This window comes from Mirounga angustirostris, unplaced genomic scaffold (assembly GCF_029215605.1).
Source record: "Mirounga angustirostris isolate CCGP_5_RB_7025 unplaced genomic scaffold, mMirAng1.0.hap1 SCAF_15, whole genome shotgun sequence".
Taxonomy (NCBI): Eukaryota; Metazoa; Chordata; class Mammalia; order Carnivora; family Phocidae; genus Mirounga; species Mirounga angustirostris.
Genome location: NW_026991723.1, coordinates 10,185,001 through 10,205,225, shown reverse-complemented (window position 1 = coordinate 10,205,225; position 20,225 = coordinate 10,185,001). Strand labels below are relative to the sequence as shown.

The 20,225-nt window shown below is 47.2% G+C and overlaps 1 protein-coding gene across 1 annotated transcript in view; it reads left to right on the top strand.

Moving 5' to 3' along the window:
• DMRT1 (doublesex and mab-3 related transcription factor 1) overlaps positions 1-20,225 on the top strand; it is a 106,948-nt gene that overhangs the window by 85,362 nt on the left and 1,361 nt on the right. The gene's annotated exons all lie outside the window — the stretch shown is intronic.

Here is a 20,225-nt window from a genome sequence, read left to right as displayed (position 1 = left end):
CTTAACATATATTGCATTATTTGTTTCAGAGGTACAGATCTGAGATTCAACAGTCTTGCCCAATTCACAGTGCTTACCAGAGCACATCCCCTCCCCAGTGTCTATCACCCAGTCACCCCATCCCTCCCACCCCACCCCCACCCCCCACTCCACATCATGGTATATTTTTTAGTCTAGTCCCTTGTTTGCTTTGGGAGGTGTGTAAAGTTGTATTTTAGAAGGTTATTAAGTTAACAAGATAATTTAGTAGATCTAGTTGCCTAAAGCACACATCCCAAAATGACCAGCTAGACAAAGGAATTGTCTAGAATTGTTCACTGAAGACCTGCTGTATTACAACAAATTGGTGGTAAAAACGCACTGCAAATTTAACCGCATATTAGACCATCTGTAAAGTAGCGTTTCCAAAAATCAAAATAGCTTCAAGTGGCTCATAAGAACAATATCACTAGACTCTCTATATTTTTTCTTTCAAAGTAGTTTGCAATCAGGCATTTCATTCTTCCATCAAGATGAAACTTGCCATATAGCTATCTTTCATGCTTTATTCATCTAAAAAACTACCTTTTTAAGTCAGATTTAAAAGAGAGCAGTTAAAAGTAACTTGGAAAACTGTGGTTTCTCAGAACATGTTTCTGAGTGAATTAAAATAACTTTATTTTTTTCCTAAATGAACAAAACACTGCTATTTTTATTTTGTCTATAATTCTTGACAGTTGTCTTTTTTTTTTTTTTTTAATTTGAGTGTGAGAGAGAGAGCACAAGATGGGGGAGCGGGAGAGGGAGAAGCAGACTCCCTGCCGAGCAGGGAGCCCGATGCGGGACTCGATCCCGGGACTCCAGGATCATGACCCGAGCCGAAGGCAGTTGCTTAACCAACTGAGCCACCCAGGCGCCCGTCTTTTTTTTTTTTTTTTTTTAAATACACATATTTTGTAACCTGTTGTAATCTCAGTGCACATGTGTACTGTGTTGTGGTCTTTTTCCTTGGTTGCCTCAAAAGCTAAATTCTTCCTGTACGTCATTCCAGACTTTTTGCTGCGAAGTCACATGCAGATATGGGTTTCTGTAGAAATACTGCTTGACTTTTTAACATAAGTGGGGTTGTAGCAAACACATTGTTGCTCCCATCTAGTTTTTGCATTCAACAGTTGGTCTTAGAAATCTTTCATGTTGGGTCATGTAAGTCTGCTTTATTTTTTTTTAAAAGATTTATTTATTTAGAGAGAGCATGCGTGTGAGCAAGGGCAGGGGTAAGGGAGAAGGAGAGAGAGAAGTCGTAAGCAGGCTCCATGTCCAGCACGGAGCCCGACTCGGGGCTCGATCCCACGACCCTGAGATCATGACCTGAGCCGAAACCAAGAGTTGGGTGCTTAACGGACTGACCACCCAGGAGTCCCTGCTTTGTATTTTTTTTAACTGGTGCATACTGTTCTGCAGTTTGGATGGACCGCAGTTTACCGGTTAATTTCTCTGTTGATTGACAGTCATGTTGTTTTATACAAATGCTGCAGAACCTTACACACGCTGGGGAGATGCTAAGAAGGGGCATTTCAAAGAAAGCCTGCATCTCAGGTTGTATTAAATGTTGTCCCCTTAACCTCCACACTGAGCAGCACTGTATGAAGACGCTGCTTCCCCCAAGCTTTTGCTAGCATGAGACTATTAACATCTGTATTCTGGTCAGTCCGGTGGGTGGAAGATGAAGTCTGGTGATGGCTTTCATTTCCATCAGAGAGCCAGAGCCCCTCTCGAGTGGCCTGGCAGGAAGGGAGGTGCTCTTGTCTAGCATCTGGGCAGTGCCTGCAGGGGGAGGACAAGAGCAGGTGACAGATCCCAGGCCAAGACCCCAGCCTGGTCCATCTACAGCCAGCTTGCACTGAATCCCAGTCCGTGCCCACATAAGAACACCAGCTCTGGGACAAGCAAAGGTGCTTGTAAAGACCCCAGGCATTCTCGTCTCTGTGGCTGCTTTCCTGTCACGAGAGGACCGAGTCTACTAGGCAGCCCAAAATACAGGAAGGAGGAGGTGATCCACCTGCTTTCTTGCTGACGCAGTGTAGAGACAACTGTGTTTCCAGTGCAGCTGAAAATGCACTGTCTCCTTTGTAGGAGAGGCTGGGGATGCATCCTCTCTGTGCTAAGGGGTGTGTGTCCACGTCCAGGAGGTCATGTGGACAACGGCGGAGATCCTCACAAAAGCAGTAATTAACACTCCTCAAGAACTGGATTCGTAGACTGAGCCCATCAAGAACCAGTAATGTTAGGAGACTGGTTGTGAAAAATTAACTAATGTGGTTTCCGTCGAGTCATCATAACATGATCAGTGCTTGATTCTGAGGCAGAAACTGTCACCTGTCACCTGAAGCCACTTTCTTCAGCAGCACAAAGATGGAGAGATTGAACGTCCCTTTTAGTGGCCAAATCCCAGTGATTGGAAAGAACTTACTTAATCCATTATTGACAGAAAACATTCATGTCTCTATTAGGGAAGCAAAAGGTCTTAATTCCTTGCTTCAGAAGTAATCACTTGATGTGGAACTCCCCAGCTCTGTTTCATACTCAGGTAACTGACTTTGAGCAGGCACTTAACCCTTTAGAGCCTAAAGGAAACGGAGATTTGAGAAACTGTAACACGGTGGGAATCATAACACAGAATTTTCGTTCAGGGAGAGAAGGTCCAAGGCATTGAGCCCAACCTCCGAGCTTTGAAGATACAGAAACCGAGGCCCCAAAGATGACCTGCCCTTAAAGACAGTTGCTGCGTGAATCCAGGAGTTAATTATTGTACCGTGAACCGTTTCCTGACGCTCTGGTTTCCGATCTGAGCAGGATGCGGACTCTGTGTTAGTTTCACTGATGGATGGGTTTTTCCCGCTGGTGGCCCCGGTCAGGCGCCATGGCACTTCTGTTAGATGTATCAGGAGCCCTTGATATGCTGACCGTGAGGTGCTGGAGCCTGCTGGGGTGAATTGGTTCATTTTTCATTGTCTCTACCCTGACTTCATGAAAGGTCACAAGAGGTGGAACTGGGTAATTACTTATCTACTCTGAAAACTCACCTATATGGATCTGCCCAGAATTGGGCTGTCTTGTACCTCTCTGTGCTTGGGGAGCATGCTAAGAGCGTGAGGTCTGTGGGGTGCGTCCTGCCTTGGTGCCAACCTGCCCCTGCTCGGTCAGATGTGTGCTTTGCGGAACAGTCATCATGCTCTTAGATTGGATGAGGGGGAAAGCAAGCGTTTACATTAGGAAGGGTCTGCTGTCCCCCTTTCCTCTCCCGAGGCACATGCAACTTGGGAAAGATAAGATCCTTTGAATGCTCTTTGGACATGTTAGGGTCTGGCAGCTCTTAGGTGCCCAGATCTTACGGTTCTCTGTCAGACTGTCCTACCAGGTGCCCGGGGTCCTGGTAGAAGGCAGCACCCCACGGCCCCTGGCAGCCTCCCTGCTGGCCCAGACACACTGTCCCTGCTCCGCACTCTGCTGCTTTGGGGCTCACAAGGCTTTTATTTTCTGAAACACCCAGGACCTGACCATCAGCTGCAAACAGGTAAGTTGCCCCCAACCCTTCACTCCACCGAATCGCATGATGGGTCCCTGAAATCTCTTTTGCCTGGAAAATAGATTTAAAAGATGTGGAAATTGGGGTCCCCGGGGTAGCTGCCTCTTCCTGGATTCATTTTCAGAAGGTGAACCTCCAGTTCAGGTGATGCTTGGACGTCTGAGCCATCTCTTTCGGCAGAACTGTGGCTTTCTGGGGAAGAACTCGGGCAGCAACTTTGTGAATGTGCGGAAGAGGAGGGCTAGTGGGCAGAGGGCTCCCTGGGTGCAGTCTGCAGTAGGTAGGCAGAGACAGCAAGCCCACAAACCGCTCATTAGGTTCTGCGGCCTTGCGGTGGTCAGTCCCGGCTCAGGGCCTAAGGACATTCTGGCTCTGACTCGCTGCGCTTGTGTGACCTTGGATGTTAATCACCATCTCCGGGCCTCAGTTTGTAAAATCTGTCAAATGAGGTTATTACTACCCACCTCCCCAAAGGGTTTTTTGTGGAGATTTGATAAGCAAAGTACAGCCTGGAACACGATAGGGCCTCAGTGAATGATAACGATTATTATTAATAATTATGCTAATAAATAATGTGGGCTGAAGCTCATTTCACAAGCCTGCTTACCTAGGTCAGCACTCAGCTCGTGCCTGAGGCCGGGGGTCCAGCCTTCCTCAGAATCCCTGTTTCATCTCCCAGCGGCCACGGCCTGCACTCATTAAAGAGCTCCCTCCTACAGTTTACGCAGGGGGGCTGGGTTTCCAGCATGGCCTCTGGCTTCTTTCGTTTCCTTTTATCCTTCCTTTCTGCCTTTTTCTATCACTTTTTATTACTACAAAAATAATACATGTTTATTAAACACAGGTAGCAAACTTAAGTCCTTTGGTATTTGATAGTTTAGTTTGACACAGAAGCTTCTAGGTGCTTTTACATAAATGGATGACCTTGGTTTAGCATGATAAATTTCCCCCCTACCAAGTACACGGTTAGCTAATGCTAATATTTGTGTCTTCTCCTTTTCTGTCAGTTTTACCTGGTTTAGTGTGAAAACTAACACCACTTCCTAACAAAAATAATTAGAAGTTCATTTTATTCAGCACTCCAACAAACACTTTATTAGGATTCTGGAGCTTCTGTGAAATGCTAGAAAACAGTTACTCATAGTGGAAAGCAATTGTCTTGTAACTTCGTTTCTTAAAATACCAGTGGTTTTTGGGTTCGCCCTAGGACTGCATTCTCATTAAGCTCCAGGAAGGGAAGCTGATTATCAGCAGGAGATTCTCTTACCAGTAGTTGCTCTAAAGGCTGTGACTCCGTGCTGGGGAGGGGGCCACAGGCTCTGCGTGGACCAGAACCTCACTCAGCAAGAATGTCTTTGCTGTACATTATGAAACCTGACCTAGTCAAAGTGACACTCAGGATGTACCCACTTGATAACAGTACGTCCTGTGTACTGAGCGGGACAGGCAGCACTTTAGAAATTTGCCCTGCCTCCAGATGACATCCCTCCAGTGTCAAGAAAATGAAAACATTGACAAGAGGGTCAAAGCATGAAGCCTTCATTTACCTCGTGAATTAGTTTAATTGGGCGCTTTTCATCAAGAGCTCCAAGTGGTTCCTGAATAGATAGAACTGTTTCTGGAGCGGGTTGAGGGGAAGGGGAAGGGGTGATTTGGCAGAGGGGAGACCAGGGAAGAGGGCCAGGGCCCACAGATTCCTAACAGCAGAGAAGACGTGCAAACAGGTTGAGAAAGACGCAAAGGATCAAACAGGATGGAGAAGAAAACACCACCTTCCTCCTGACTTTGCTTCGCATGGCCCCTGGTGTACATTTGAAGCATGTACTGATTATCTGCTCTCTTACTGTGGAAAGGAACAAGGGGAGGAAGGACACTAGTGTCGGCCGAATACTCGGTATGTCTTATTTTTAAGTGCAACAGCCTTTAACATTATTGTTTTCCATGAATACATGATGAGGAGTCGAGGTTCAGAGCTGTGACATTATTCCCACGGTCACATCCCCAGTAAGTGACCCAGCCGGAATCCAGTCCCAGGTGTCTCTGGTTACAAGTGTGCCCAGCGTTTTCCTTATGAGAACAGAGACTCATTTTATTCACGGCCCTATTCCCTGTGGCTACAGCCACGCAGGGCACAGAGCAGATGCTTACTAAATACTCTTAAGAATTAGGTAACTCGTTTGCACTACACTGCCTTTCCTTATGCTGAAAAAGAGTTTTAGCAAGTTCTGGAGGTGGATGAGAAAGTAAAAAGGACCAGGAGTCGTCACAATCCTGAGAACACCCAGCTCCCTGACAGGCTTCTTTCTTCTTTACCCCTTGGACACGAAATAAAGCATAAAGCATAAATTCTGAAATTTATGCTTTAAAAATGATGGTGTCATCAAAAGGCCAGTCAGCACATAAACTTGACAGTTTTTGCAATTTAGATAACGTTTCTGATTCCCAGCGGGCTGCCCAGGTATCTGCGGAAAGCACCTCCACGAGTAAATTGGTCACTTTTGATATGAGCCGGTACCTTCTGAAATTAGCAGATTACTTGAGCTTGAAGGAGCTGAGGTCACCATTTGTTATTTGATTGCTCTTTGCTCTAAGCTCCGAGGGCAGCCGATAATGCAGAGTGCTGGACTTTCACTCTTGTTTTCAAATTAAAGATTTAATTACAGTCTTCACTGAAGATGAACCAAGTGTGAAAATACCTGATCTACTTGGAATGGGGGGTCGAGGAAGAGTGTGTGGGTTGGAGTCCGTGCTGGGGCATTTAAATACTTTCAACAGTAGCATTAAGGGCGAAATCAATTATATTGTGACCAAACACTGCCCTGTGGGTTAGTCGGAGTCAGTGAAATTTATATGCTTCTTGTTGATCTTTTTTTTTTATTTAAGCTGGAAAGTTTTTTTCTTAGTAGTTATTCTGATAGACTACAGACTTGAATCTCCAAAACTTCAGGGTTTGGAAGATAGCATCCCGGAGATTAGCCGAGACTCGCTCTGCACACTAACCCCTGACCACTGTGGATGCGTGTGTCAGGGGCTCCGTGAGGACTGTTGAGGCTGGAGTTTTCTGCACGTCTGTGGATTGAAGCCTGTTTATTGTGATGTTCGCATCTTCGGTCAGTCAGTAATAAAAGCTGTCTTTCCAAAACCTGTCTGATGACACACATTACCTACTTGTTGAAGGTAGTAGTTTTGTAAAGTTCTTTCACTGTGGAGAAAACAAGTGCCTTTCGGTCCTCCAGTTTCACTTGTTCTCATATCTTGGTTAGTGTCCAGAGCGAAGTTGCGGTGTCCAGGGACTGCGGTTAAGAGTAGATTCAGGGGGCGCCCGGGTGGCTCAGTCAGTTGAGGGTCTGACTCTTGATTTCGGCTCAGGTCATGGTCTCAGGGTCATGCGATCGAGCCCCGGATTGGGCTGGGCCTGCTTAAGGTTCTCTCTCCCTCTCCCTCCCTCTGCCTCGCCCCCACCCTCCCGCCAAAAAAAAAAAAAAAAAAAAGTTGATTCATGATGCCTCATTAACTCTCCGTCATTGAGAAGTTAGCTGTTTCCCAGAAATGAATTTCCCAAATGACTGATCATTTCTCCTGCTGTTGCCAGAGTTCCCTGCCTCCCACCCTCTGACCACAGGGAGGTTTATAAGTGGATCCTCCTCTCTCTTGCCTTCAAGATGCTGAACCTTTCTTAAGGGTTCAGGTTCACTGTCACATCTCTTCTTGTACTTGCGGCTCTCCTGGCACCTTCCCTTTCCTGGACGTGGGGCTGGCCATCCCTTTGCCCTTGTCCTGACAGCTGCCTCCTGGCCGTCTTCCTGTACTGGTCATGACTGCGTGGGGTCCAGGAGACAGCTCAGCTGGCTTTGACCAGTGAGTTACTCATTCTCTCATTTATTCATCAATGACCACTTGTCGAGTGCTTACCAGGTATATGGCTTTTAACGGATGGCCACCAAGGGGCCCCAGAGACAAATACAACGTAGATCCTACCCTGTTCTTTTTTTTAAGTAGGCTCCATGCCCAGCACAGAGCCCAACGCAAGACTCAAACTCACAACCCTGAGGTCAAGACTTGAGCTGAGATCAAGAGTTGGATGCTCAACCCACTGAGCCAGCCAGGCACCCCCTTCCCTGTTCTTCGGGGAGAGTTGTTAGGTCAGCGATGGAAGGGGAAGAGGGTAGGGAGATGGGAGTGGCAGAACCACAAGAAAGGCCACAAGCATTGTTTCTGCTGAGAGAGACCAGGGAAGTGGCTTGGAGCTGGGTTTTGACCTGTGGAGATTGGGGGACAGTGGGACCAGCACAAGCTCATATCAAAGGCAGGGATCCTGGGTCTGCGCCGGGGTGGAGAGTGGTAGGAGTCTGCCACAGGATTCCAGTGCAGGAGAGATGTGGGGAATCAGCTTGCTCCTCAGATGCCAGGCCAGCGGGTTTGGATGTTTCCACATGCCATGAGAGGTGTTGATTGAGGAAAGGAGACAGGCCTCTGGAAGCACAGTGGCCATCCAGGGTAAAGTGCAGGAGAGAGGGAGGACTGAGCAGGACAGCCAGAGGCTAGGCCAGCAGATCAGGTACAAGGTAATGAGGGCGGGATCCAGTCTGGGGTGTGGAGGGATGGGGTCACGGTAAGGGAGAGATAGCGCTCTGTGGGGTTCCCATGAGCGGGACTTTGCCAGTGCTTGGAGGTGGGAGGGAGGTGACGGGAGAAATTTCCTAAGATAATCCTGAGGCTTGGAGCCTGAGCAAGGTGAAGTGGGCGTGCTCAGGACCCAAGAGAAGAGGGTCGGGTTTACTCTGTGGGGACAGATGGTGGGTTTAATTTTGAACACTATGAATTTACATTGCAGGGAGCTCATCCAGATGGAGATGTCCAGCAGATATTGAAAATACAGAAATAGTCCTCAGTGAGAAATCAGGGCAAGAGATATAAATTGTGAAGTAGTCATTTGCAAGGAGGGGATATTTAAAGCTTGTGTGGCAAGGGGGGACCAAGTCACGCAGTTTGGAGAAAGTCTGTAGGGCAGAGGCTAGAGAAGAGAGGAAGGCAGAGAAAGCTGGGAGAGCCACAGCAGAAGGTGGAGGGAGAAGGGCAAGGTCAAGTGTCTAGTGCCCCTGAGGGGAGTAGGAAAGACCGGAGCAGCCATGGGCTGTGATGATCAGTACGTCATGGGTGACCTGGAGAAAACTTGCCTGGGAATAAGACAGCCACCAGTTTGCCGGGGGTAACCCAGCGAGTGGGCGGTGAGGCCAACTCTTCAGTTAAATTTGTTGGTAATACAGTGCAGACAGGACAGTAAGTCAGCATTAAGAAGTGTGGGGAGAAATCGAGGGAAGGGATTAATAGAAAAAGATCAGGGGCACCTGGGTGGCACAGTCAGTTAAATGGCTGACTCTTGGTTTTGGCTCAGGTTGTGATCTCAGGGTCGTGAGATTGAGCCCCATATCAGGCTCCACGTTCAGCAGGGAATCTGCTTGAGATTCTCTCTCCCTCTCCCTCTATGCCTACTGCTCATGCTCGCTCTCTCTCTAATAAATAAATCTTAAAAAAAAAAAAAAAAAGACCAAGTACCCCCTTAGGATGGCCATTATTCAAACAAAATAGTGGTAGCAAGGATGCAGACAAATTGGAACCCCTGTGCATTGCTGGTGGGAATATCAGTATAGTTGCTGTGGAAACCCGTCTTGCAATTCCTCAAAAACCTAAATGCAGAATTACTGTATAATCCAGCAATCCCACTTCTGGGGATGTGCCTGAAAGAACTGCAAACAGGGACACGAACAGAAACACCACCGAGCATACCAGCATTATTCACGATAGCCAGAGGCAGACACAACCTGCACATCCATTGATAAATGAATGGGTAAACAAAGTGTGGTGTCTACACACCATGGGATATTACTCAGCCTTCAAAAGGAAGGAAATCCAGGGGCGCCTGGGTGGCTCAGTCGTTAAGCGTCTGCCTTCAGCTCAGGCCATGATCCCAGGATCCTGGGATCGAGCCCCGCATCGGGCTCCCTGCTCGCCGGGAAGCCTGCTTCTCCCTCTTCCACTCCCCCTGCTTATGTTCCCTCTCTCGCTGTCTCTCTCTGTCAGATAAATAAATAAAATCTTTAAAAAAAAAAAAAAAAGGAAGGAAATCCTGCCATACACTATGACATGGATGAACCTCGAGGGCACGATGTGCACTGAAATAAGCCAGTCGCAAAAGGACAAATACTGCATGACCCCACTGATGGGAGGTTCCTGGAGTTGTCCCATTCACAGAGACAGAGGGTAGAAGAAGGATGGTTCCCCGGGGTCGAGGGAGGAGGGAGCGGACAGTTCCTGGATGGAGTTTCCGTTTGGGAAGACGAAAAAGTTCTGGAGACGGCAGGTGCGTAACAGAGTGTCTAGACATAATACCCCCCAACTGCACACGTAAAAATGGTTAAAATGATAGGTTTTGTGTTATGTGTGTTTCACCACAATAAAAAAAAAAAAAAATTCAAAACTGAAAACTAAATCCTGAAAGGGAAACCATCCTGTTGACCAGAGGAAGGAAGAGTGAAGTAACAGTTTGTCTCCTGCTTTGCTAAATACCTGCCAGGGTTGGTTTCCTTCAGTCCAGCAGCTGCCATCCCTGTGCAGGAGCTTCTCACCCCGGGAGGCTGGTGGGGGTCATTCTGCGGAGCCCCCAAGCACAGGTTCCTGTGAACTTTGGCTTCAGACGGGATGCATTGAGGAGAAAAAGGAAACCATTTTCTTTTTTTTTTTTTTTTAAGATTTTATTTGAGAGAGAGAGCACGAGTTGGGGGGCAGAGGGAGAGGGAGACGCAGACTCCCTTGAGCAGGGAGCCCAATGCAGGGCTCGATCCCAGGATCCCGGGATCATGACCTGAGCCGAAGGCAGACGCTTAGCCGACTGAGCCGCCCAGGCGCCCCAGGAAACCGTTTTCTTGAAGGCAAACTAAAATGCTTTTCCAAACATGAGCTCTTCTCTCTTGAAACGGTTAAAAAATATCATAGACGCCTGGAGGGGAGAAGGCGCCATCACATTCCCCGAATGCCTATCACCCACAGGTTAACTGGACCCACGGAAAGGGTGGAAGTCCTTTCTTGGGGGCTAAATGAAAAGGTGGCACTTTACGTAAAAATGATTTCAGAAATACATATATTGAATATCTTTTTTTTTTTTTTTTAGCTTTTGGGGTCTTAGAAAACGTGTAAAAACTGTCTTTTGGAAAAATGTGCACTTTGTACTATTATTTTGTTATTTCTCTTCACCCTTAACGTGAACCATTCCAAAATAGTGTATTCTTGCTCCTGTAACCTGAACTTACCTTGTCCATCCACGAGTGCGTGTTGTATTTAGGCGGTAAAATAGCTTGTGTGGCTGTGAGTAGGCATGTATCCTCCTGTCCGGAAATGCCTGGAATTTTCTATCCTGATTGATTTCATCTGGTGTATGTTTTTTTAGATGTGTCCTGGCATCTGCTTGCTTATTCTGTACCAGAGGAAAATATTAATAATTACTGGTCTTAGATTTCCTGTAACGCTAGCTAGGAAGGAGAATGAAAAGTCGGCGTAGAATGATAGGCCGTACTGAGGAGTCCTATATTTGCTTTTGAAAGAAGACTGATTCCCCGGTAGTAAGGATGAAATAATTTACCTGACACCATCCTCTGCCCTGCTTCTAGCATGTCATTTGGGGCACAATATTTACTTTTGAATTACAAGCTACAAAATTTATACAAGTTCTATTTGAGAAATTGCTCACGAACTTTCTTTTATAACCATTTCTGTGGCAGAGTGTCAGGATATCTCTAAATGAAAAACTTCTTTAAAACCATGTGGCTAGGGGTGCCAGGTGGCTCAGGCAGTTCAACGTCTGCCTTCGGCTCAGGTCATGATCTCAGGGTCCTGGGATCCAGTGCTGCATCCAGCTCCCTGCTCAGCGGGGAGCCTGCTTCTCCCTCTGCCCCTCCCCCCTGCTCATGCACTCTCTCTCTCTCTCTCTCTCTCTCAAGTGAGTAAAATAAAATTTAAAAAATTAAAAAAAATAATACCATGCAGCCAAAACTACATATCTTAAATGTTGTGTTAAAGAGCGTGTTTCATGGAAGATGATAGGATTCCAAAGTGAAAGGCAGGCTGGTGGATTAGCCAGGAACCAAGCTCCTCCAGGGCGCTAGGTTCAAAGGCAGTGCTCTGTGTCCTTGTGACCCGCCCTCCTGGCAGTGGTGTCTAAAACTTGCATGCTTTTTCTCCGCCTTCACAGGATGCCCATCATGTTACCCTTTAAGGCTGAAACATCTGTGACCCTTCCTCCTTCTCAGGGTGCAGAAAACTGCAGGGCTCCTTGAAATTTTTCTCTTGTTGCAGAGTATCTGGACAGGGCCAGGCCGGTTTTTTGGCATGGCAGATGCCACACGCAGCCTCTTTCCTGGGTTTGGTTCCTTCCGTTTTCTCGGGTCCCAGGATCAAATGGGACGTCGACTCCAGAGATGACTTGTGCGCATCCAGCTTGCCTGGTCCGCTTTAGTTTCTGAGATTCCGTCACGGGCGTGTTTGAACTGTGTTTGCAGTGGCACATGTCACGACCCCATCGGGGCACAGCCCCTGGACCCGAGCCCTTGTTGGCATTGCAGAGTCCCCGACGAGCGGGGTCCCATGTGCTCCCCGGGAGCCAGGCTCTTCGGCCCTGGCCCGGGCTGAGGTCCCAGGGCCACTGCCTGTCCCGGGGTGTGTTTGGTGAGGCTCCTCTCTGCCTGTGTGCCCCGGCTTTGCTTGGAGTCTGTGCAGGACTGACAGACAGTAGCAAATAAAACCCGCGCACGCTCTAGTCCCTAAAACTGGCGTTAGGCTGGAGACTCTCCTGCCAGTGTGTGTGTGAGCCCTGTCCTGGGAAGACTAACTCCCGTGGCCTCTCCCACACATTCATCCATTATTAAATACCCGCTGTGTGCGCTGCACTGTGTGGTAGATGTCTTGAGCCTATTTCAGTTTACCAGATGTCTTGTCTTCCACCCTGTAGGCTGACTTCCTGTTTCTGGTGGAGGCTCTGGGGGTTCCCCTTGCTCAGCCCTGGCTCTGGCCTGCGGGCCCAGCCTCAGGAAATGTCATGTGTAACTCTGGTGCTCAAGAAGGCACAAACCAACAGGCTCGGAATTTAACTGTTAGGCTTTGGATGTATAAAAGAGGATGAATAAAGGGACGCCTGGGTGGCTCAGTCCGTTAAGTATCTGCCTTCGGCTCAGGTCATGATCTCAGGGTCCTGAGGTATCGAGCCCTGTGTGGGGCTCGCTGCTCAGCGGGGAGCCTGCTTCTCCCTCTCCCTCTGCTACTCGCTCTCTCTCTCTCTTGCTCTTTCAAATAAATAAATGAAAGTAAAAAAAAAGAAGAAGAAGAAGGATGAATAAAGTAAAAGTCCCCTTTCCTTGAACATCAGAATTGAACCTCATCTGAGAACGTTCAGGGATGTTTGAACTGTGTTGTCACTGATTCTTTTTTTTTTTTTTTCCCCTTTCTCAAAGAGTGTTACTACACATCTTACTAATTTCTTGGTTCTGTATAGACAGTGGGGTACATAGACTCACTTCGCTTCTTCTGCAGAAGTTTGCGGACTCATTGGGGGGGACTCAGAATGACTGACAAGTGTGTGGAGTCATCACGTCTGCAAACTGCTTTGTCATATCCCATCTCAATCCTCAGAGCAGCTTTGTGAGACACGTAATTATTCTCCTCCTTTGACAATTAAAGAAACCGAGACTCCAGTGTTTATTGAGATGCTGGTGTCTGTTGTCAGAGCCCACAGGCTTTCAGAACGGACTCTCAGAGGCCGCTGAGGGCAGCGGGGATGAGGATGGAGGCCAGGAAGTGGTGCTAGGGACAGGGCTCAGACTGCCGAGGTGCTGCTGTGACCAGGCCCGTGTGTGGGTCACCAAATGGTGAAGCGTTATGTGATTTCAACGTGGGCTTTTCAGCTGCATCGGGCTTTACAGGGCCCCACCAGTTTGTGTAGAACCATCCATCCTAAGTGCTCTCCTCTGTCCCCATTTTACAGACAAGGACACCGAGGCATGCGGAGGGTGTGGAACTGACCAAAGCCTGCACACCTCACCCTGGCTCTGCCTTGTTGCCTTTGACTGAGGATCGGCTTCTGCTGCCCCAGCAGGTCTCCATTCTCAGGGCTCCAGGTACCCAGTCGCTGTAGACTGGGAACTGGGGAGACCCCTACTTCTGGAACATGGACGCCTCTGTCCACTACTTCCCAGAGTTCCTACCTTTTAGGACAAACTTAGGCTCAAACTTAAGAGATTCTTCCTGCTTCCAGATACTGCTGTCTGAAGGAACGGTTTGCTTGATCGTTGGATGATAACACTATTTTTTGTATGGTTTATAAAGCATGTCCACAGACGTTCTGCTATTTGATTTTGATTTGACACCGGCCATCCTGTTACACGCCCCCAAAGATGAAAAAAGCAGAGCTTGTGCCACAAGGGACCTATTGTCTGAGTGACGATTAGGTTGATTGGGACACCCCGGCTGGGCTCTGGGCCCGGTGAAGTACAAGTGTGTTCCTCATTCCCCGCTCTCAGGAAGGCGCATGCATGTGTGAGCAGACCTTGTACTAAATCCTCATTGACTTCCTGCACCTTCAGAAGCAAGAACCTAACTTTAAGATATTGAGAGGTAGACTGCAGACCAGTGGAATAAGGAAACTAAAAATTACTGTTACTCGCTGATTATCACAGTGGCCTGTGGTTAGCCTCATGTCACAATGGGGAAACCGGGGCTCAGAATGCTTATGTTCAAAGTCGGCCTCGTGTCTGGTTCTGAAGGGCAAAGTAGAGCAGAGTCAGCCATTGTGAGGATTCATCTCGGGAGGTTGTTACCTAAGAGAAGTGAAAGCCACACTATGTGCAGGTTTTAAGACTGAGTATGTTTTGGTGAAAACACAGTGAGGCAGTGTGAATGTTGTGTTTTTTTGTTTAAGATTTTATTTATTTATTTGAGAGAGAGACACACACACAGCGAGAGAGGGAACACAGCAGGGGGAGAGGGAGAAGCAGGCTTCCCGCCGAGCAGGGAGCCCGATGCGGGGCTTGATCCCAGGACGCTGGGACCGTGACCTGAGCCGAAGGCAGACGCTTAACGACTGAGCCCGCCAGGCGCCCCCAGTGTGAATGTTTGGATTGTGTGTATCACCAAATGCCGCCTCCCTGGGTGAGAGAAGTCCGTGGGGCCAGTGACAATGAGTTAACCCCTCCTGGGCACACTTGCTTCCTTCAGAGAGAGTTCAGGAATGAAGGAGTCAGAGAGACGTCTCTATGACTGATGGTGACAGTTTGGGGTCAGGGAGCCACCAGCAGTGTCCCCACCGCTGATGGGCAGGGGGTTTTGGGGAGGTGAGCAGTGAGGTCCTCGGGGGTGCTGAGCACCCATCAGGATGGGGTTGGTGTCGGGGCACTTTGCTTATTCATGGGCCTGCTTGGACGCTCCAGTCGGTTTTCTGACCCCCTCTAAGAAATAAGCAAGGAATGGGGGTCCCCAGGAGCTGCCATGCCTTAGTTCAGGAGTGTCTGTCATGCAGGGCGGGGGGTGGGGGTCGAGGAGGGCGTCTGGCCTGAGATGGTGTTGCCCAGGTCCCAGGTTGGGGGGGGGAGGGCTGAATGCTGTCCCTTCTTGCTTTTCCTTTGTTGTGCACTACATTAAAACGATGGAGAAAGGGTTCTTTGTGTTGGACTCTGTAGGTGGGTAGGGGAGTGGGTTTGGTGTGTTGTCCCATAGTTCCCTGAGCAGTAGGCCAGGCTGGGAGCCCAGGCCGCCCGCCCCCCAGGCCGGAGGTCTCTGCAGCTACTTCTGCAGGCTGCCTGATAGGCTTCTGCTGATTTCCAGAACGAAAGAGTTGTTCTGGTGTTATTTTGTGAGTTGTGTATCCACGTCCTACAGGAAGAGGTACTGTTAATACTGCATAAATAGTTACTTTCTCTTACGAGTTCACTTTGTTTTTAGCATTGGCCGTTCCTGCCTGCACAGGTCATGCTGTTGTTGAGGGGGGAGGGAGGACTGCTGTGTGCCTGCTTCCCACCACAGGGACCCCCATTTGCCGGGGCTCGGCCACTTCTCTCCACAACACGCAGAGCACAGAGCTGGCCCCTCTCAAAATGGATGTTAGATTTTAGAGCTGCTCCTGAAGATGTGTTTGTAGGGAGAGGCGTAATCCTCAACAGCCCTCTCTTTGTCACTGCCCTTTCATTACATGTAGGTGGAAAAAAAAAATTGTTTCAGAGATTATATATATTTTTTAAGCAAATATATAATAAATGGGGGGAGATTAATAAAGGGCTATTTTTCTCAGCTTGTGGTTTCTAATTACATCAGTTACAGCTTAGCCCTGCCCTTAACTAGAGTGCAGGCATGAACTGGAAAAGAATGAGCTAATCCGTGATAGATCGGGTTGAATAAAGATCTCCATTCATATCTTTACCTTTTATCCCTTGTTCCGAGTGCCAAGAATTAATGCTGTTTGAAAGTACAAACTGAACCTGCCAAGCTTCGGACGGCTCCGATAATCCTAATTATTTTAGATGTGAGTGAGAAGGGCAGCAGTACCACTCTGGAAAAGAGTCCCATTGTGAAACATTAAATATCTGCTAAGTGCTGTTGGTTGGACGTGATTTTATTTCCAAACACGACAGTTATCACGGAGCGGAAGAATTTGTTGTTTGAGAAATTTTCATTAGCTTTTCATCAGACTCTGAGGCCTGCGAACTCGGGAAACCAGAGGCCAGCACTTTTGTTTTCTTCCTGTCCACTTCGAGGTGTGGAGCTGCTAATAATTGAGGAATGCCACTTATATTCTTATTTTCAAATGGTTTCTTAGTGGGCGTTTAACAGCATTTAACATAGAGAGGAAGAAAGTTTTTCTCAAGCATGAATATCCTGTTTTCTCACATCCCTGGAGGAGAATTATTCGTTCCAGCCCACTGACTTCCAACAGATCATTCGAGTTAAAAGTCAGGGGTCTTTGCAATGTTGAAAGATTTAGCAGTTAGAGTGGTTTTTGTTTGTTTTTTAGTGAGTTGGAGTTTTGCGGGGGGGGGTGCAGCAAGATGGTTAGATAGTATCACTAGAATCATCTTAAAAATTTTTTTTTCCCAGCACTGGTAAGAGTGATTATGTGTAAAGTTTTTTTGTTTGTTTTTAAATAATAGTAAAAGAAAGCCCCTTTAGCTTCTGTAGACAAATAGGCTACTTGAGAGAAAACAGATACTGGGCTTGCTGGTTCAATCGACGGTGAGGCCTGGAGGAGGTTTGTCCACCTTTCATTGGAACACACAAAAAAATCAGACGGACAGGTTTTTCTGTTCTTACTTTTTAGTCTCTACTTCGGTCTCCAGAAATCATTTCTTCCATTTCCAAAAATGCTGGGAGCCTGTCCATGACCAAGGGGTAGCAGAATCTGGAATTGTTTGTTGCCTGTGAATGCTTGCTGTCCACTGCCCCCCCACCAAGCCCAGCTGCCCCCCTCCCCACCCCCAGCACCAGAGCAAAGCATTAACATCTTCAGTGATGCAAATAGTCGTGCGTTGAGCATCTCTGGGCCAATTATTCTCTCTTTCTTTGGGCTTATTCCCCAGAGGGGAATTACCAGGTCAGAGGGTATGAACAGTTCCACAGTTCTTATTACATGTCACTGGATTGCCGTCTAGAAGGACTGAACCCATTTCTAGTGCTGCCAGCGGTGTACCTTTTCTTACAGTCCCACAGACACAAGGCATTAGCAGTTTCACAAAATAATTAAGAGGAACCTTCTGAGTTGAAATTAGCCTTGTGTCAGGCTCATTAGAATCCGCTTGAAAGGCAGAAAGGATAACTCCGACTTTTGAATTTTTAATTGGTATAAAATGATTTACAGTGATCAATGATTACTCTTCCCCCCAACAAAATTTAATGAAGCTGCATTAAAATGGAGAGGGTCCCTTTGAGGACTGTAGTAAAATAGGTTTTGGACATTAGTCTCCGAGAAGACACTGAGGAAATCTTTACTGTAACTGCTATTAGGACGGGCCGGGCCACGCAAAGGCCAACAAACACCATCCCTAAAACTTCAGCAGGCCCCTTTGCGAAGACAACGCTAAGCCTTGAACAAAAGTAAAAACAACGTAGATTTAAATTGAGTGTAGAGACACTGAAAACTAGTGGTATTTTTCAAAACGGGCTGAGTTCATTTATTTGCATCTTCTCTGGAGTGCAGCCATGCGTGAAGGATTCGTGGAGCCCCCGTCGGTGCAGGTGACAGACATGTGTGTGTCCCTGGAGTTGGAGTCACAGGAATACTTCCCAAGAAAACACCCACAAGGCAACTGAGGGCAAAAGGGGGCTCTCCCCCATTTCTTCCTTTTGCAGAATTCCTGCCCCTCCACCTTTGGGTCACAGATCAGTTAACTGGGGGTGGGAGGTGCATGGCTGGGGTGTAATGGGGAGGAGGGGCGTCCCCTAGATCGGCTGCTAACTGAAGGCAGGAGGCAGGCTGGGGGCTCAGGACATGTCTAGAGCACTGACTCGCTCCTTCCTAGCTGCTACGTTAGTCTGACAAGGGTCAGGTGTTTTGCCTCCTTAAACTCAGAGACTAGGAAGGTTCCATGGCCAGTGACTAACCGTGGCGCCCAAGGGTGGGACAGCGCAGGGAGAGCGAGACCGCGGGGGGTGCCACACTGCCCTCTGGCTTCCACAAGGTCCCCCGTGTCACCCGGTGAGAATAATTCTTCCAGTGAATGGTTGGAGCGCTACCCACTTCGTTAAGGTATGTGGCATACAGGAAGTAGGCAGTAAATGCTCCCTCCTGTCCCCATGGCTCCTGACAGAGGACCTGCTCTCATTGGTTTGAGGTTGGGTTGGGGCGGGGGGCAGATCAGCTCATGGACTCTGCGGCTGGCTCTTAGTTGGCTAGAGTACCAAGATGTCAGCAGAGTCTGCTGCCTTTGGAAAACATTTCTTTGTATCTACAACATCCTGGGCATGCAGTGCCATTCATAAATCATCTTGGATTTGCAGGGAATTTTGCATCCGTAGGACAATTCGAATTTAGCCTTTATAAACTGCAATAAGATGAAGGCTTCAGATTTCATAGGTTCCCAGGGTTTTTTTGGTTGCCATTATGTATTCATATACGCATGTGTATGCTTTTTGGTGTCTGTAACGTACATTTAACAGCGTTCTACTTAAAAAATTAAAAAAAAAGCTTATACACTTTTACCCTTGCTTTTTAGGTAAGTTACTAAACAAATACTATCAATATCAAAGGTAATTGCTGGTCAGGAAATTGCCTAAATTGTTTCTCAGATTTACTAAGCTTTCAGATCATGCCTTTCCTTACTGGAGGTATTAGGGGTAGCCATACAAAACTCTCCATCGTTCTGTCTGTCCGTCTGTATGTCACGTGAGAAGAAAGGGGCTTTCTGAAATAATTTGGTCCAGTGGCGTGGTTCAAGGTCCGCCTCTTAGATCCCAGCTCTGTTCTTTTAGTTCTGAGTGGTTCCACTAGCTGCAGCAAACCTTTTCCAAACCCATAACAAGCGCAAATAGTGTTCCCTTGTAAAAAGGTCTCTTTTCAGCATGGTAATATACCTTATTAAATCCGAAACATAATAAGTATTGATGGCAAACACATCAGGACCCGGTACAGCTCCTACTATGATTTAGTTCTCTACAAATGACTTCAGCACTCAGCTCCCAGTGCATTTGGCTAATTACATCATAGATGTCCCTATTGATGAACACAAGCTGAATTAACACAGGGCACTAATGTACCCTTTCACCATTATTGTTGTACAAGAAGCCGTGGCGGATGCTGGCAGTTAGTTACACAAACATTAGTATTAACGATTGGCCGTTTGGAATTGGTGACAAACTACTGCCCGGCAGAATCCTGAGGCTGAAACCAATCAGGAAGTTAATGAGGAGAGAAATTACCACTGCAGCTTCCCCTTAATTACATTCACACTAGGCAGGAAGGGAGTTCTGGGGGTGGATCTGAACTCGGCTAAGGTTAAGAAGGTCAGAGACCCTTTTGCTTAAATTTTGTATCTACTGTGGCTTGTAAGGTTGCAAAAATTGTTCAGCACATTAGCATCCTTCATATTTAATGTCAGGTCCTAGTAGAGTTTTATGTTCACAGATTTACTTTTAAAATCTTTACCTGACTTCTCTTTTAGTGAAGGTATTCCTTCAAATTTTTGTATTTTTGAAAAACTTTTTAGTTTTCAAAAGTTATGTAAACAGCAAGTGTTTGGTCCTGTAAAAGTCCAAGAGAAATAACAGGAATATCAGTAAGCTATCTAACCTTTGCTGGTTGTATGTTGAAAAACTTAGGGTTACCTGTCAAATGGTAGAAACACATGGGTGGAGTCTGGCTTTGGGTAATTTGTCAGGTGGATCATTTGACAAGACAAGTTCTATTAGCATCCTTTACATAAAGGGGAGGGGTTCAGGGAAGGGTGGATATAGTTTCCCCAGAGGGGGGAGGGGTAGCAGACTGGGGTTTGTTTTTTTTTTTTCTTTATGCACATAAATCCAGAACTCTGCTACCTAACTTTCCCCTTCAACTCAGATAACTGAATATTGTGCAGAAATACTGTTTTTTTTTTTTTAATTCTAAAGAAACACTGGGGTTTTTAATGAGTGCCTA